The following is a 16,639-nucleotide window of genomic DNA, read 5'->3' as shown; positions in this document are numbered from 1 at the left end:
GCATCAAATTAACCAAACAGCTGTTGTGGGGGACACAGTAACACTTTACTGTAACAATACAGAACATAATGATATTCTGCAATTTGACGATATAACATGGAAAAGAAACAATGTCATTATTTTTGCTCAAGACTCATTCTCTAACAGAACTATGAGAAACTTTACCTCAGACAGGATGTATATTAATCCAGCAGTTCCAATGGAATTGAAAATAAATCAAATACAAGCATCAGATGCAGGAAACTATTCATGTTACACTAGTATAGAAGCAAAAGGATGGATATTAACAGTAACAGGTTAGTTCATCATTTGTTTTATTAAGTTTTCTTTAATTTTGTGTGAAACTAGTAAAAGCAATGAATGCTGAATGATAGATGTTGTCTGACTCTTGTGTTTGTTTCAGAAAACAGATCAGAGTCTCTCAAACAGATCACGGCTCAAACTCATCACACCTCAAACTCATTACATCTCTACATTATCATCTCATGTATTGGAGTTATTATCATCTGTCTGATCATCAGTCTCAGTATCTGGATGAACAGGTAAAAGATCAACACATCATAAACAGATGATAGTAAAACACTTTCACATCCATACGTTTCTGTAGATATTTTTAATGTGAGTACAGAGTGAATGTGAACTACATTCAGGGTTTGTGTTATTAAAATGTTTTTCTGTCATTATAACAGGAAACTGAAGCTGAACTCTGATCTGAGTGAAACAGACGAGGCTGCGAGGACGCTTTACAGCATCATCAATTATGATCTTCAGCACAATGATGTAAATCTGTTTATGTTCACTTGTAGATGTTACCCAAGTATCAAATATCAAATGTTTTTGTTTGTATTCATGCATCTCTACATCACTATTAGCAGGGGGAAGTCTTGATGGACTTTATCAGACACACAGAAGTGACATGTGTAAGTCAGATTTTTAACTTAACGCCCACAAACCCTCACATTTAACATTGATACACAACCTTTCTGATCACTAATGATCATTTTATTTCATTACTATTTAATATAACATTTGGTTTGTTTGTAGGTGACCTACCAGTCCTTTCTCAAAGCAACAGTTAAGGATTAAGTTTTATTACAAAAATGTCATAATACTATTATTATTTGCTTTTTAATAAATGGAAAAATGTTTAATTTATGCATTTACTTTTGCATAATGGTACTTTTGCAATTATGTAACAAACTAAACATCCTAAGATCTAGATTTTATCATAAGTTAAAAATGTTGAATTAATCCAAATTGTTGGGTATGACCGTGCAAAGATGCCATAATATGCTCACAGACAAATCTCACCATGTTATATGGAAAATACAAAGTAGGAGAGAAAGTAATAATTTATTTGCAGCAACAAACATCAAATTTTGTCTCTGTTACATTAAACCTTTGTACAGTTGTGCTGCTACAGAATGAGTTGAAAACTTTAGCTGATTATTTTTTATCTGGAAGCATCATCATGTTTATTTATGTGCAAGTTGCTGTTTTTATATAAAAAAACGCTCATTCAATTCTTTGTTTGTGTGTGTGTGTGTGTGTGTGTGTGTGGACATTATTGTGTGTGTATGTGGGTCACATTGAGTATGCTGTATAAGTTTATCCTTTCATTGTATGATCTGCATTGTGTTGGATTTATTGATTTATTGGTTACTAAACAAATACAAAATTACTCTGAATTATATACATTTCCAATATATTTTTTTATGGGTGCCCACAAATGGGCCTTAACAGTTCATGAAGGAGATTATTATTTTAACATTCTTGAAGGAAAGACACATTTTTGGGAGGGCCTAGTTGGCAAACGTAGGAAAAGTATAGTTTAGTTTTTCAGGTTAAGAGTAAAAATCAGGTTAAGAGTAAAAATGTATAAAACATTTGTCCCCAACTTGAGGGTTAACTAAACATAGCTGATCACTTTGACTTGTGATTCAACACATAACTTATGCAGTAACTAAATGAGTTCAGTCATGAAACTCGATGTGTATGGAGTTTTAACAATTATTATGGCACAAGATCACATTTTCTCATTTTTTTTCAGACTACTGTCTCTATTGCAGCTGACCAAAGCAGCCAATGTGTGGTCTAGTTTGTTGTATGTCTATGGTTGAGCGAGTGAGCTGAAAGATCTTGGTGTGTGAAGAGTAAGCGAGCAAGTGGATCTTTGGGCAGATGAAAGGGCCTGTTTTAACACATTCAGACAAGTATTTTCATTCACGCAGAGCACTTTTATATTTGCGGGATGAATATTCACTTTCATGAGCTCAAAATGTGATCTTGCGCACACATAAATGTGGCAGAGAAAAAAACTCCATAGATGTGCAGGTTGATAGATCCTGGTCATTTGAACTGACAACCAATCAACTACACAAATGCATTATATCAAGTCTTATACTTAATTTGTAAAGTTCTCTGCTAAACTTTGAGTCTGATGAACATGAATAAATCAAGTTATTCCATAGCCTAAATAAAGACATCAATTGGGTTATAATGAGACAATTGGAATAAAAAATGAATGACAACACACAAAGAAAGAATTGCAACAACGAGCAAATCAACAAAACACAAACTGCTTAAAGTTTAAATAACACAGACGAGCTGTAGAAATGTGTAGTGTGGCACAGGATGTGATATTAGTGGACATGTGGAAAAATGTGCTCTGTGGTTTTACTGTTTACTTCAGGCTGAAACATAAACATACACTCTTAGAACGAATGTGTTAAAAACAACACATTAGTGTTGATTCTGGGACACTAAATGCGTTGTCCCAGAATCCACCCATCTCTGTGTTATTATTGAAACAAAACATTTTGTGTTACTTTTAACACAACTTGTGTCATATTTTAACACAAAATCAACACAAAACGACACACAATGTGTTAAAAATGACACATAATATGTTAAAAGCTTAATGCACAAAATGTGTAAATCCTTTCTAAGAGTGTATCCTTACAGCAGACTACTCTGTATGAAATCACTCTCACAGTAGTTTGATATCATATGCCTGTTGCTCACAGCCACAAATGTCACACCTATTATCATACAGGTAACACTTTACATTAAATTGATATTTGAAATCACCTAACCAAACACACCCCTACCCCAATAGAATCTGGACTTTCTTTAGATAGACCCGTCCCACACATTCGCAACCCAGGCAATGATGTCGGTTAGTAGACACGCCCCTTACTGCTAATTGGCTACAAGTGTGTTTTGGTGCTCGGCCCAATTCTCTTTTCCAAATTGTTTTTCAGAAATCATGCACCCCACCTTTAAGGTTCCCTTTGTAAACCATTTATAAAGGTATTCATTAATGAGTAATAACTACTTTAGAAATTTATTATAAATCATTAATTTATGCACTTGGAACTGTTTTTCTTCAGCTGGAACTGGAGCATTAGCCAAGGTGGAAGGAATTATGAACAGTTCCCAATACCAGTCAATACACTGTAAAAAATAAAATGCAGCATGAAGTTAAAACAACTTAAAAAAATTAAATCCGCTGTAAATGAATTCGGCGCGGTCCTGCGCTACTGATAGTGCATCCAGCAGCGTTGAACTTGACCGCTCATTTACCTCACGAAGCCGGAGCGGAAGCCCGAGCCCGTGTAAAATGTTAGAAATGAAGCCCGAACCCGCCCGAGCCCGTCGGGTTCGGGCAAAGATCTTCAGCTCTAGTCCTTATGATTGATAGGGACATAAAAGGTGGACTGAAAATGCAGAAAGGCAGTCGATTTCGGGCGAGTCAACTTCTGCCTTGGGCAGCACAACAAACACCAGCCTTTGAAGATTGCGGGGCTGGTCTGGGCGAAAGGATGGCGTGGTTGTTTGTAGGAAGTTGGAGTGTTCGGTTGCGTTGGACAGGCGCTGGGAATATCCGCTGGGTTGAGACTTTGAGCACAGGAAGGCAGCATTGAGGGAACGCTCTGGGATCTGTGGAAGAGAAACACAGTTTAAAGTCAAATAAGGGTGAGCCCCGGAGTTGTATGAACATCTTAATATCCCTGCTACTGTTGTGTTTACACGAAGGCCTGGGCAAGTCGTATCAACGGGGCTGTCTGCATTAGAGGACATCTGGAGGAGGAGGAAGCAAAAAGAGAGACCGATTAGAGACATCCCAGTCGTGAGTAACAGAAATCACTGATGTATGAGAGAGACTTACATTGTTAAAGTAGAGTGTACTCTGTTTATGAGCGGCCCCACCAGGTGTGTGATAGGTGGGTGAGCCGGAAGACGTGTGTTTTGACATTGGACAGCGAGGCCTCCAAGCCCGGTTGGGACACCGCTTGGCGTAGCGATCTAGACCTTTCTCCCTTACCCAGAGCTGGTCCCGCCAAGAGAGGAGTACGAACCCTAAACTATTCACTGGAGTGTGTGCTGTTCAGCGTGAGAGATCTATTTGACGTGAGTACACTAAGCTTTGTAGTGTTGTGCTGATCAAACACGCCACGTGACTGTGTCCAGTGGGAGTCAGCCGGAGCCACAAAGTGAGGTACTGTGAGGAATACAGTAGTTTTACGCGATCACCTAGCGGCAGAGGAGCTGCTAAGGGGACAGAGGGTCCGGGCGCCGTATATACGCTGTATGTGGCAAGTGCATGTTAAAGACTGCTTTCTCGTCTAGATCTTCGCCTGCCCTAGGAGAAAGGGAAGAGGACGTGTGGTCTCTGCCATTCTGAACTTTCATTCATCGAGGCGTCAGCCACAGCCTAGCGCCAGGAAGGACCCCCCCGCTTCCTGTTACGTCGGATAGTGGTGGTGATGTATGGCTTCAGTTCTGTATTACTCCAGTGCCTAGTGGATGACACACTCGCTTTGTAATCTCTGAAAAACCTGTAGAGAGGAAGATACTTACTGTGTCTCGAGCTAAAGCTAAACTTACCCAGCAACGACTCGTAAGCCCAGGGAACCTGTGGAGGAAGAGATACTTACCTCGTCCGGAGCTCACGTCCAATCCACTCCGCACGACCTAGGAACCTAGGAAGGAGGTACTGATCCTGTCTAAGCCCAACGCAATACTTACCTTGTGTTTACTTTACCCTCAGGCGAACGAGGAGCACCGAGGAGTCCTTCCACGCAGGAGGTGGGCCGAGGACGAAGGAGCTCCGCCCGGCCCTTGCCCTGCTGTCGCCTGGCTCCACGGCACAGACGTAGTTCCCCCTGAGGGCAAGAAGGAATATTTTAGACTCCCATTCCCCTCTGATTTTTAATTAATTTAAATAAAGTTACAGTTTAATATTCTACTTGCCTCTCGTTGTTTGGTCATTGGGGTGCTTTTGGGACCTCCTCAAGGTGGAACTTTGGGAGGAGCGTGACGCACACAGTCTGTGGTCCGCTCAGGCCTGTGACACGAGTACGAAGTGAATGTGAACTACATTCAGTGTTGTGTTCTCTGTCATTATAACAGGAAACTGAAGCTGAACTCTGATCTCAATGAAACAGACGAGGCTGTGAGGACGCTTTACAGCACCAACAATTATAAACTTCAGCACAATGATGTAAATCTGTTTAGGTTCACTTGTAGATGTTACCCAAGTTTAAAAGTCACATTTTAACAAATATAAATGTTTTTGTTTGTATTCATGCATCTCTACATCACTATTAGCAGGAGGAAGTCTTGATGGACTTTATCAGACACACAGAAGTGACATGTGTAAGTCAGATATTTAACTAAACGCCCACCTACAAACACTCACATTGAACATTGATACAAAACCTTTCTGATTGTCTACCATAACTCACTAATGATTATTTTATTTCATTACTATTTAATATAACATTTGGTTTGTTTGTAGGTGACCTACCAGTCCTGTCTGAAAGCAGCAGTCAATGATTAAGTTTTATTACATAAATGTCATAATATTTTTTTTTGCTTTTTAATAAATGGAATAATGTTCAATTTATACATTTACTTTTGCATAATGGTATTTTTGCAATTATGTAACAAACTAAACGTCTTAAGATCTAGATTTTATCATAATTTAAAATTGTTGAATTAATACAAATTGTTGGGTACGACTGTGCAAAAATGCCATAATATGCTCACAGACAAATCTCACCATGTTATATGGAAAATAGAAAGCAGGAGAGAAAGTAATAATAATAACAAACATCAAATTTTGTCTCTGTTACAGTAAACCTCTGTAAAATTGTGCTGCTACGGAATGAGTTGAAAACTTTAGCTAATAATTTTTTATCTGGAAGCATCATCATGCTTATTAATGTGCAAGTTGCTGTTTTTTTTATAGGGTCATTCAATTATTTGTTAGTAGGTGTGCGTGTGTGTGTTTGTGTGGACATTATTGTGTGTGTATGTGGGTCACTTTGAGTATGCTGTATAAGTTCATCCTTTCATTGTATGATCTGCATTGTGTTGGATTTATTGATTTATTGGTTACTGAATAAATATAAAATTACTCTGAATTATAGACATTTCCCATATATTTTCTATGTGTGATTATTATTTTAACATTCTTGAATGAAAGACACATTTTTGGGAGGGCCTAGTTGGCAAACGTAGGAAAAGTATAGTTGAGTTTTTCAGGTTAAGAGTAAAAATGTATAAAACATTTGTCCCCAACTTCACTTGAGGGTTAACTAAACATAGCTGATCACTTTGATTTGTGATTCAACACATAACTTATGCAGTTACTAAATGAGTTCAGTCATGAAACTCGATGTGTATGGAGTTTTAACAATTATTATGGCACAAGATCACATTTTCTCATTTGTTTTCAGACTACTGTCTCTATTGCGGCTGACCAAAGCAGCCAATGTGTGGTCTAGTTTGTTATATGTCTATGGTTGAGCGAGTGAGCTGAAAGATCTTGCGTGTGAAGAGTAAGCGAGCAAGTGGATCTTTGGGCAGATGAAAGGGCCTGTTTTAACACATTCAGACAAGCATTTTCATTCACGCAGAGCACTTTTATATTTGCGGGATGGATATTCACTTTCATGAGCTCAAAATGTGATCTTGCGCACACATAAATGTGGCAGAGAAAAAAACTCCATAGATGTGCAGGTTGATAGATCCTGGTCATTTGAACTGACAACCAATCAACTACACAAATGCATTATATCAAGTCTTATACTTAATTTGTAAAGTTCTCTGCTAAACTTTAAGTCTGATGAACATGAATAAATCAAGTTATTCCATAGCCTAAATAAAGACATCATCTGTGTATTGGGTTATAATGAGACAATTGGAATAAAAAATGAATGACAATGTCACAAGTCGGGGCTGGCCACTAATATAAATGAGCCACGCCCCTTTTTAACTTCCACCTCGAGGAGGTCCCCAAAGCCAACCCAATGACCAGACAACACAAGTGCACGTAAGTATAAAAATATAAATTGTATTTAATTTAGTTAAAAATGAATATGGGAAATGGGGAGGGGGGGAAAGGGATTTAAAACTAATGCTCTTCGTTCTGCCCTCCAGGTGGGCCGTGGTCGGAAGAGTAAGGGGGGAGGGGGGGGGATGGGGTCAGGTGTCCGGGATCCAAGGCACTGCGAGGGGTGTAAGACTCAGGCTCCTCCGCCTGGTTTTATAATCCCGTGGCATCCTCCTCTTCCTCCTGGAGGCAGAATGGAAATAGACAAGATAAGTGCTGGGTCAATAGGCTCTTTTTTTGTAGACGTACCCTTCCTCTACTTGGTGCTGTAGCTCTCCAGTACGTGATGTGGTGGCTAGCCTCGTTGGTGTTCCTCAAATCACGAGTATCTCTCTCCTCTCTCTCCACAGGTTACTGGCAAGGACACACAAGATCGATTACTCATACGACTGGGGTTTCTCTCACCTCTCCAAACTAGGGCCGGTGTACAGTAAGTATGGGGCAGGTAAGGTTTCACTGTTTCCCTTTCTCCACAGGTTGCTAGCTGGAACACAGAAGAGCAGTTATCTACACAGCTGAGTTTTCTCTCACCTCTCCAGCGTGAGACGGCATACAGTAAGTATGGTACAGGTAAGGTTTCACTTTTTCCCTTCGCTCTACACAGGCTGCTGGCTGGGACACAAAGATCGGTTAGATACACAACTGGGGTTTTCCCTCACCTCTCCAGCGGGAGACGACATACAGTAAGTATGGTACAGGTAAGGTTTCACTTCCTCTCTCGCTCTACACAGGCTGCTGGCTGAGGCACAAAGATCGGTTAGATACACAACTGGGGTTTTCTCTCACCTCTCCAGCGGGAGACGACATACAGTAAGTATGGTACAGGTAAGGTTTCACTTTCTCTCTAGGCCAACACTCGTGGTCAATCGACGATCAGTTCATGCATACATTTCATTTGGGTTAATGGAAATGGTGGACTTACAGTGACCGTATTTTCACAGCTCGCCCGAAGCCTCGAGACGATGTGACAATGATGGCGTCAGGGAACAAGTCTTCTCAACGGCTGCTGCTACTGCGGAGGGCACAATACACTCTGTCGCACCGAGCCGAGCGCTGCCCTCTCCTCTCCACTTCCTCAACTATAGAGCACTGGACAGGGGCGCCCTTTTGAAGAGGCTTCGGGACAGGTGAGATCTAACTCCTCCTCGCTCCGCAACAGTAGAGGTTATGAATAAATATACACAAGCAAGCATGTATCCTTGATTGTACTCACACAGTCCCCTACAGTCGAACGCTTCACCACCACTCCACCGAACAACCCAGATCCACAAGAAGTCCGCCGATTTTCACCACGGTAAGTATTTCCACTCGGGGCTCGCCCACAGCATATGTCAAGCAATATACAGCGACTGGTGCCGGCAGCCTTTCCGTTCTTCCACGATAAAGGGGATGGAGGCGGGGATTTAGCTGACGATACACACACAGCAAAAGACACTGCACCACTTCAAAGTGAATTTTCCACAACAATACAGACTCACCCACCGCACTCAAGTGAACACTTAGAGACCCCGTCTTCCTCTCCTTCACCGGAGTTCGATTGGCGTTGTTAGCACGGCCCAGTCTACGTTCATGAAGCTATAGCAGCCCAAACTCGTCCTCTTCCGGCTCTCCCACCACACTGTTCCGTGGTAGGGCCGTCCTTCCTTCTCTAGAGTAGTCTGCCACACAACGGGTTAACATACAACGTCCCAAAATCCCAATTTTTGTACTCACAGCCACCGTGGAATCTGCTCCGTTGCTTTCCCCTTCAACACACACACACAGGCCAGTATTTCCAGCTTCACACGATGAGGCATTGCACTCCTATGACAGTGTTTACACAATGATTGCAATAGCTTTCAGTTTCTTCAGATCGATAATCACTCACGCTGACTCTGATCCTCTTTCTGTTCTGTTTCAGATCACAGCGACTATGATTTCCTTCGTCCCGCACAGCCACGCCAGCCTAGCCTGGAAAGTGTACAAGCTCTAACAACAGCGCCAACACAGCACCAACAATGACTCCAGCAACTGACACAAACTGTGTTTCTGGATGATCCCTTTATACTCCCTTGCTCGTCGTTTCTTCCAATCACCAACCGCTGTGTTAATCAGCCGCACCTGCATTGACTTAGCTGATTTTCCGGTGTTCGTGATCTCCCGTCTAGGCGGAAACACTTTCGGGCGGAACCAAACTCTCCAAAGTGACAACAACACACAAAGAAAGAATTGCAACAACGAGCAAATCAACAAAACACAAACTGCTTAAAGTTTAAATAACACAGACGAGCTGTAGAAATGTTTGGTGTGACACAGGATGTGATATTAGTGGACATGAGAAATATGTGCTCTGTGGTTTTACTGTTTACTTCAGGCTAAAACATAAACATACACTTTTAGAACGAATGTGTTAAAAACAACACATTAGTGTTGATTCTGGGACAACACAGTAAATGCGTTGTCCCAGAATCCACCCATCTCTGTTATTATTGAAACAAAACATTTTGTGTTACTTTTAACACAACTTGTGTCATATTTTAACACAAAATCAACACAAAATGACACACAATGTGTTAAAAACGACACATAATATGTTAAAAGCTTAATGCACAAAATGTGTAAATCCTTTCTAAGAGTGTATCCTTAGAGCAGACTACTCTGTATGAAATCACTCTCACAGTAGTTTGATATCATATGCCTGTTGCTCACAGCCACAAATGTCACACCTATTATCATACAGGTAACACTTTACATTAAATTGATATTTGAAATCACCTAACCAGACACACCCATACCCCAATAGAATCTGGACTTTCTTTTGATAGACCCGTCCCACACATTTGCATCCCAGGCAACGATGTCGGTTAGTAGACACGCCCCTTACTGCTAATTGACTACAAGTGTGTTTTGGAGCTCGGCCCAATTCTCTTTTCCAAATTGTTTTTTAGAAATCATGCACCCCGCCTTTAAGATACCATTTATAAAGGTGTTCATTAATGAGTAATAACTACTTTAGAAATGCATTATAAATCATTAATTTATGCACTTGGAACTCTTTTTACTTCAGCTGGAACTCGGGAAGTTAGCCAAGGTGGAAGGAATTAAGAACAGTTCCCAATACCAGTCAATACCCTGTAAAAAAAATGCAGCATGAAGTTAAAACAACTTGGTTTTGCAAGTCAATTTAACCTACTGTTTTAAGCTTCGGCTTAAAACGTTAACATAACTTATATATTTAAGTTGAAATTGTTTAACAAAATAAAGTAACATAAAACTGTGTTGATTTGACAAAAATGCTGCATATTTTTACAGTGTATTGGCACAAAACCTTCAGACCTCTGCTAGAAAGCTGAAAATGAGGAAGAACTTCAGCACGACAGCGACCCAAAGCATACATCCAAATCAACAAAAGAATGGCTTCACCAGAAGAATACTTACGTTTTGGAATGGCCCAGCCAGAACCCAGACCTGAATCCAATTGTGGGGTGATCTGACTTCCTGGAATGCTTTTCATAAGACTTGGAGAGTACATTTTTAAATTAAATGCTTATTCTTATGTGTTTTAAACTAAAAAGAAAGACTAGCTTTATACTTCTGCACTGATTGTACGGTGTAGCCTGCAGAGAAGTGAACCCCACGCAGTAGCCTACGACGTAGCCTGACGTGCATCTCTCCCAAAATGTAACAACGTGTCAATGCTACGCGGACCGCAAGCACTGTGATTGGTCTGCTAGAACCTTCCCTAAGGTCAAAAAGATCTGTGTCACACTTTCTCACAGGTATTGTTTCTCACTAGCGATCTGCATAATGTACTTGCATGTACAGTCGCATAGCCTACAACGTTAAGGATAGGATCCAAGCGGAAGTGTAATGGGCCCTCTAGCTTACAGCGTAGCCTGACGTGCACCTCTCCCAAAATGTAACAGCCCATCAATGCTATGCGGACTGCAAGCGCTGTGATTGGTCTGCAAGAACCCCTCCCATCAGGTCAAAAAGATCTGTGTTGCATTTTCACGTATGGATTTCTGCTTAAGACAATAAAAACAAGGATGGCCCAAAGTTGAGATTTGATATTTAACTCAAACTGCAACAATATTCACTGTCTATTTACCTCCATCACTGCTGGTCTTCTCAAATAACATACACAAGCTGCTTCTTAATTTGGCGGTTTACTGGGCAAGTTGCTTCTTCTTCAGCTGTTGATTTGCCATTGTGGGTTACACGCGTGGATACTGCCTACTGTACTTCTTCTACTAGCGGTCTGCATGTGTTATTGCACATTGACACGAACAAACAACGCGGAAGTATGAATGAAAAGCAGCGCATAGCCTACGGCATCAAGGCTACAGCATAGGCCCTAAGCAGAAGTATAATGAGCCCTTAACACTTTCTTGTGATGTTCCATTATCCACCAAAACGTCGTCTCACCTCTATTCAGCATCCATACAAAAATTCCTTCCCAATCTAAACATATTCCTAATCTTTTCATTTGAATTAATAATCCCTCTTTCCATAATCATAATCTTTTTTCACATCAAAATATACTGCTATCGCTACTTCTTTATTCATGCCTTCCTTACCTTCTACTATCGGATCCATTGTACCTTTTCTAAATCCACTTTGATATTTCGACCCAAGATTCCTAGTTTCTAAATAATGGGCCCTATTTTAACGATCTGAAACGCAAGTCCGAAGCGCAAAGCGCAAGTGACTTTGTGGGCGGATCTTGGGCGCTGTTGCTATATTCCCGGCGGGAGAAATAAGTCTTGCGCCGGGCGCAAATCAATAAGGGGTTGGTCTGAAGTAGGTTCATTATTCATAGGTGTGGTTTGGGGGTAACGTCAAATAAACCAATCAGAACGCTATCCAACATTCCCTTTGAACGCAAGGGCGCAAGTTCCATGGCGGGTTGCTATTATTATGACGGATTTGACAGGCACAATCCAGGAGCGGTTCACAGCCGAGGAGACCGACGTTCTTGTAAGAGCAGTCAAAGACAGAGAAGTTGTTTTGTATGGGGATGGGAGAAACCCGCCCAAATCAGCGTCGGTTAAACAGGCGTGAGAGGAAATAGCCGCAATTGTCTCATCAGTTGCGCCAAGCACTACAATGATGTCAGGAGACTGGGGGGTTCCCAAGCTTGCCAGCATAAATCGGGCACGCCGGGCACACAGGAGGACATCGCTGCGTCCACCCTCACGGCTGAAAGAGTTTGGGGGCTTTGAAATCGGACACAAGAAACGTCAGCAAGGTTCAACCCCAAAGTACACTTACAAATCAAGTTCACATACATTAAGGTTTCTTATGAAAACATTTTAATTATTATTTAGATAAAATAAACGTAATACAGCTACACAACAAACTTATGAAAATATTTTAGTCGTTATTTGCATGAGAATTGTTTAACGCTGCCACACAAAATAAATAAAAACTATCACCACAATGCTCACCACAATGATTTCCCTTATCTCAGGTATTAATATTTTTTATTGTAACAATTTATGATTTAATGATTTCCCTTATCTTATATTTTTTATTGTAACAATTTATGATTTGAAAATATAACTGTTGCATCTGTGTAGATTAGATACGCAATGCGTTGTGCACGCTATACATTATGGTCAAGCATGCACCCTTAAAATAGCATAATGAACCACGCGCAACACGCCACTGACTTTAGACTAGGTTTTTTTTGTTAGTAGCGCAATTGTTTTTTGAAACTGCAAAATAGCATAAGAGATGCCTCCTTTTTTGCGCTGAACCGCCCAGGGAGCGCAAGTTCATTCCCTAGTTTGCCGACGTGCGTCTGTGGAGGGAAAAACCCGCTGTGCGCCAGTGCAAAATACGAAATGATACATGCGTCACTGACAAAGTCAATTGCGCTGGGTGCAAGATAGGGCCCAATATGTTAATCTTTCCGTAATCATATGTTCAATTTACACTATTTTGGGATGTCAGTGCTATCTACAAGATGGATTAGTGGCATATTTTCCTGGTTTCCTTTAATTAGGGTAGCCAAGGCTGTGAAGGATCTGGTTTCAGAGGAAATAAAGGCCGCATTTGGAGGCTGCATGTGAATGAGCCTTTAAACCAGGACAACCTTTGTCCTGGCCTGGTGACGTTATTGGCCTTCAAATGCGGCCTTCGAAGGACACACACCTAGAATGAGAGAAGTCCAAAAGACAGAAGTGCCTGTTTGAATTTATTGTTAATTATAAAAATACCTCTGGCTCAGTGTCATTTTCTTTTTGTTGTTAATATTAACATCTGATGGGAAATCACTTGAATGTATTAATATATCAATTCAATTCAATTCAATTCAATTTATTTATATAGCGCTTTTCACAATAGTTAATTGTTTCAAATCAGCTTTACATTAATAGAAGCAGTAAAAGCACAGAAAAACGACAAATAGCACAACATAATACACGATAGCATAAGCAGTCAAATTTGCTGCGGCTATGACTCGACATTATAAGCGAGCGTATTATTAATGTAACGTCTATAAGAGGAAGCTAAGTTAAGCCCAAGATGGCTGCCTCCCCGGGGTAAAAAAAAACCCTAGGAGAAAAAACCTCCGGGCTGTTTAGCCGAGGAAATAAAAAAAAGTCCTAGAAGGGAAAAACCCTTGGGAGATATATATGTATATACACACATATAAACGGATAAGGAGATTCTGCCGGTGATCGTTGGTCAGGCATCAGCTGGGCATGCAACATGATCTCACAAAGTTCCGTGGGATAGTCACGGAATTTTGTGCTCATTTTTCCGTGGCATTCTCACGGATCTCCGCATTTTTCCGTGGCCCTGCTACGGACTGTCTTTTTCGTGGCATTCTCACGGATTGGTTACTCAACTGCTTTTTCCTATTTTCAAACCATTTTCGCTTCGGTTTAGGGTTAGATTTGGTGTTTGCGTTAATATGTTACTTTAACTATTGGTTTATACTATTTTTTCTGCTTTATTCTTTTATATTTTCTAAACTTTAAACAATTGTTGCCTGGCGTTGGGGTTAGAGTTGGGTTTGGTTAGGGATGTCATTTCATGTAAATCTAACCCTAAACCGAAGCGAAAATGGTAAGAAAATAGGACAAAACAGTTGAGTAACCAATCCGTGAGAATGCCACGAAAAAGACAGTCCGTAGCAGGGCCACGGAAAAATGCGGAGATCCGTGAGAATGCCACGGAAAAATGAGCACAAAATTCCGTGAGATCAGGTTGGGGCATCACGTTGAAGGACGACCAGTAGATGAAGGACGACCAGATCAGAGGTGTGCCGACTTTCACATCTACCGGAACTGGGTCTGTTTGTCCCATTGTCCTCGGGGTCGAGGATGAGACAGGGAGAGAAAAACAAAATCATATTAGCGTAGGGGCCGTTCACATGTAATGCAAGTGTCACAATATGCAGTTTATTTATACAAGTTTAGATTATTCATTTATTACATTTAATTGAATTAACCAGCAGAATTGCAGTGCCAAAAATACTTCACTCTAAAAATATCTGGGTTATTTTTGACTCATAATGGGTAAATATTGGACAGAACACAGTGCTGGGTCCAATGCTGGGTTGTTTTAACCCAACTGCTGGGTTATTATACCCCATGGTTGCATAACAACAACCCAGCATTGGGTAATTTTTAACCCAGCAGTGTGTTCAATATTTACCCATTATGGGTCAAATTTAACCCAGCCATTTTTAGAGTGTTCATACGTTTATGCATAAATATGCACTATGTACATCCATCGTGTTTAATAGCCTAGATTTGTTGTTTCCCTTTTCTCAAACGTGATTGGATTGTGCAGGCGCCACTGATTGGGACAGCCTATCAGCTATCACCTTCAGCTTTCCGCCAAAGTCCCAATAGTCAGATTTAGATAAGAGAAGAAACCATGGACGAAACAATGGATGAAGACACAGCAGGTCCATCCTGGGAATGTGACAACCCGTGGCTCCACCTCGCCAGACTATTATAATTTTCTAAACAAGTTAATGATAGTTTTCGCTTTAAGTGTTTGCTGTGTTTACCAAAACAGAGCTTCATCACCGCTTACAAAAATTTAACCCCTTGAGAGCGGCAGGGATAACTGGTGATCCCGGATTATTGTTGTTCAAAATTACTCTTCAAAACATCACAATCTTACTTGATCTGGACAAACTCAGCATCACAAGACAGGTTTAAGACTCCAGCTTCGACATTTGACCACTGTTTGTTATTAAACTGGTTTGCAGTGACATTAATTTCTTAATTTATGCCAGGAGTGCAAAATAATTAATCTGTAACGTTTGTTATTTTGAATAGAAATCATCACTCATAAAACATTAATTCTCGTCTTCTCCGGTTTATTTGTATTCAAATACATAAAATATACAGAATCCGCCAGGGCTATTAGTACAATGGTGAGTATATTTGGAGAAATAATGATTAATTATCACATGTTAGTAAAATATTTAGTCTTACAGAATAAGATTTCTATTCATTTTCCACTGAATTATGCGATCTGAGGAGCTCAAAGAGCGAACGGAGTGAGATGTGTGTCTCCTCTTCCTGATTGGTGTCAGATTTGACCTCAGAGCTCTATCATTTGCTGTACAGCTGTCAATCATCTCACGTGGTTCAATGTGCACTGTGGCAGTAGTAATGCAAAATTTAGAAATATACTCTTGTACTCTTGATACTCAAGTACTTTTAAAAACAAGTACTTTTCACTTTTACTTGAGTAGACATCTGACTGCAGTACTTTTACTTGTACTTGAGTAAAATTTAGCAAGGAGTAACTGTACTCTTACTCAAGTAATGAAGCTGTGTACTCTGTCCGCCTCTGATAATTACACAATAATTGATGTGTCTGCATTAATAAAACAAAATTTACTATTAAAAGTCTGTGTTTGTGTTGCTAACATTATCCTCAACCTGTCCTTGCCTGACCCGTTTTGTACTAACATCCCCTAAGTGGACTTATTTCATGGTTGTTTCAACATGGTTGATTAACAATAACCCAGCAGTTGGGTAAAAACAACCCATTATTTGGGTCATTTTAAACCCAGAAATGTGTTATGTCCAATAGTTACCCAGCCCTGGGTTAAAAACAACCCAATATTTTTTAGAGTGTATAGTATTGTCTTTGTGTATTGGATTATTTGCCTGATGGTCTGCCACACTGACTAAAGCTGAACTGCCTACAGACCACAGCTCAGTTACTCTATGCAGCTGTAGGCTATTATACATATACACACACATTTGTTTTTACAGACAT

At 40.4% G+C, this 16,639-nt stretch overlaps 1 long non-coding RNA gene across 1 annotated transcript; it reads left to right on the top strand.

Moving 5' to 3' along the window:
• Positions 1-643: 643 nt before the first annotated feature.
• On the top strand, positions 644-1,519 carry LOC141350244 (uncharacterized). The gene is made up of 3 exons (XR_012358274.1): positions 644-780; positions 873-920; positions 1,045-1,519. It is a non-coding gene; the product is annotated as an uncharacterized lncRNA (long non-coding RNA).
• The last annotated feature ends 15,120 nt before the right edge of the window (positions 1,520-16,639 follow it).

The sequence above is a fragment of the Misgurnus anguillicaudatus genome, chromosome 17, assembly GCF_027580225.2.
Source record: "Misgurnus anguillicaudatus chromosome 17, ASM2758022v2, whole genome shotgun sequence".
Lineage (NCBI taxonomy): Eukaryota > Metazoa > Chordata > Actinopteri > Cypriniformes > Cobitidae > Misgurnus > Misgurnus anguillicaudatus.
This window is presented reverse-complemented; position numbering and strand designations above follow the sequence as displayed.